Here is a 3,252-nt window from a genome sequence, read left to right as displayed (position 1 = left end):
AGTCACTGTCAATCTATGTAGGAAACCTAAATATGATATGCCATCTACTTCAACTGTCAACATTTTATTAACGCGATGTGACTGTGTTTACGTCTTAATAATTGCTTTTAACTAGCCTGAACAGTACACATTATCAGCGTCGCAAATAATGTATTGTGTTTTCTCTTTCTGACAGTTCTTGCTGCAGTGTTCGGAACCAGCATGGCCAAGGGTCATGGTGGTGGTCATGGTCATGGAGGTGGTCATGGAGGTGGAAAGGGTCATGGCGGCAAGGTCATGGTGGTGGCCATGGGGCAAGGGACACGGAGGCCATGGTGGCGGACACGGGGGCAAAGGACATGGAGGCGGCCATGGAGGAAAGGGGCACCATGGATAAACATAGCAGCTGGTAAGTAGACGGTTAGATCTCAAAATGGTTGTGTTGCAAACGTTCTTAACTGTGTTTTCCAAAGAACAATTAACGCCTGACAGGATGTACTCTTTCCTCGGGAATACTCGTTTCTGTAAACATAAAGTATATATCTCGGAGGCAATGTCCTCTGCAAATTTCAGTAGAAATTACATGCCTGATAACTTTGGCCTATTCTTCATTTCAGAAAGATGTGTGACGAGAAAGCCCTTGTTTTTTATTCCACTGCTGCTGGACAACGGGGAAACAACAACTCATGTAAAACATGATGATCTTGTATTTTGTTTGACCAGACCTCTGAATAAAAATACACTCCAAAGTGTTAAATCTGATTACACATTATCTTCTCTTTTATTGTGTACGGGGATCACTGGGCTAAAGTGTGAATGCTCTGGCCGCCAATACATTTACCTCTTACCAAATTGGTATGAGGAATGATTCATATGCACACTGGTTTATCATGGACTCTCTCTCTCTCTCTCTCTCTCTCTCTCTCCTCTCTCTCTCTCTCTCTCTCTCTCTCTCTCCTCTCTCTCTCTCTCTCTCCTCTCTCTCTCTCTCTCTCTCTCTCTCTCTCTCTCACACAAACACCAACAGACAAACAAGCCTACTGACACATTTGCTATCTTGATAGCGCCTCCCGCGTCCATATGATAAATTCAATGCATATCGACAATGGTGTGCATATTAGGTTAATACCATCAAATGACGACGAATCCTTGCTAAGTATGTGGGTTGATACAAGATATATATGACTCAGTGGCACATTTGGGAGACCCGACGCACGTACCAGTTGAAAGTAGTTGGGACATGCCATAGAGCAGGCGTTGTGCAGAATTGGACTGATTACTACCTCTATCCTAAGTTGCTTTATAGCTGCAGTTAAACACTACGGCATTTTGGAGGACATGAGCCATGGTGTTTCGGGGAGTGGATTTTATAGCATGCACGAAACAAGGATGTGTCGTCTTATCATATCTCAGACCATACTCTCTTGCTGTCAGACTTAAACCTACGTCTGTCACTTGGGCAGTTATGTACATGCACTAAGTGTTATTTTATTTGTACAATTGCTTTAGTTCTGTAGTCATTCTAGCATCCATATAGAAGAGAATGAATAATACAAACAGTAGCATAATTGTCAGATCGATGTTTTAATTCTTTGAGGCAATGATGATACACGAATCACAATCAATACAATAGGTTATCGACTACAGAGTGGATTCCCAGCATCCAGATTCTCATGTGACTGTGTACTTAGGATATCAATCCCCAACGTCTCGGCAGCTTCATCCGTGGTGACCGTGTCCTCCGTGGCCATGACCTCCGTGACCATGACCTCCGTGACCATGACCATGTCCTCCATGACCGTGACCACCATGTCCATGTCCATGACCTCCATGTCCGTGACCACCATGTCCATGACCACCATGTCCGTGGCCACCATGACCGTGAGCACTAGCCAAACCCAAAACGGCTGCTAGAGCTGGAAAATAAACAAAGACACGCCCATTTATAAAGCATTACACTTTATATAGTAGATGTTGAGGAGGGTGTTGCTTGAAACTTGAAGCAACACACTTTCCTGTGAAATTAACACTTTTACGCAGTTGGAATATAGGATTTGGAGTTACAATACTGTCATATCACACACAAACAACTCCATTTTAAAGATTGCATGGGACATGTTGCTCTCCAGAGTTTTATTTCGGACAGCTAATACCATTTAAACTGACATAGCATGACAACAGAATGGTAATACTCACCAAGGCCAAGAAGTTCGGCGAAGTTAGAGAACTGCATATTGTATCGTAATGTCCTTCTTTGGTAAGCGAAAGGAAAAAAACTGACAGCTGCCAGTTTTTTACGAATTTATATACCTCGCGATCGCGGAAATGGTAGAAAAATTATATCATAATGATATTATTGCATAAACTGCTTTGTAACGCTTGTGGTGATGTCACAGTGGTTTTAGCTACACACCAAGCACACCGCAGAGCTCCAAGGAAGCCTATTATTATCCCGCAAGCGATGCATGTGGTGATTTGCTGTCGGCTAAATGTTTTCGTTTTACACATACATGTAGTTCAACCCCCTTTATCAATTACCATTAGACTGGCCTTCACCATACCCTCTTACCTTTTGTCGGTAACAAGAACTATTTCAATTGTCTCTGTGGCATGTATTCGATAACAATAACAAACTTACTTAGAACAAAGGACACAAAGTAGTTTCTCCTTAACAGACAACACCTAAAGCTGGGCCATATCTATATTAGGACATGCGGAGATCGTGGCGGGAGATTAATGCAAAAGTTCAAACGCTTGAGTAAAAGTCAAATTGAAAAAGTGCAGTTGATGTAGAAATTAAACATCTGGTTAATTAATCTGATTTGGAAAGGTGCGCCGCATCCCCATGCATGCACAGAACATGCTGTTACACCTCTATAAAAGAGAACGTGCAGAAGGTAACTTTACGTTTTCTGAGGTTTGCATTCATCAGAACCATCAAATATGCATTTTCTTAAAGTCGCAGTGCTCCTTGTAGCAGGTGAGCATACCTCGTTGGTACCTAAATGTAAATCTACACTAGTCACGCTGTATAATCGCCTGGCTGAAAGTTCAGATCATTTGTGAGAAAAGTTACTTGACAGTCACTGTCAATCTATGTAGGAAACCTAAATATGATATGCCATCTACTTCAACTGTCAACATTTTATTAACGCGATGTGACTGTGTTTACGTCTTAATAATTGCTTTTAACTAGCCTGAACAGTACACATTATCAAGCGTCGCAAATAATGTATTGTGTTTTCTCTTTCTGACAGTTCTTGCTGCAGTGTT

At 41.9% G+C, this 3,252-nt stretch overlaps 1 long non-coding RNA gene across 1 annotated transcript; it reads left to right on the top strand.

The window, feature by feature from the left end:
- Positions 1-297: 297 nt before the first annotated feature.
- LOC139477797 (uncharacterized) lies at positions 298-741 on the top strand. Its single transcript, XR_011654157.1, has 2 exons — positions 298-388; positions 597-741. It is a non-coding gene; the product is annotated as an uncharacterized lncRNA (long non-coding RNA).
- Positions 742-3,252: the final 2,511 nt, after the last annotated feature.

The sequence above is a fragment of the Haliotis cracherodii genome, unplaced genomic scaffold (genome assembly GCF_022045235.1).
Source record: "Haliotis cracherodii isolate W230 unplaced genomic scaffold, xgHalCrac1.p SCAF_36, whole genome shotgun sequence".
Lineage (NCBI taxonomy): Eukaryota > Metazoa > Mollusca > Gastropoda > Lepetellida > Haliotidae > Haliotis > Haliotis cracherodii.
This window is presented reverse-complemented; position numbering and strand designations above follow the sequence as displayed.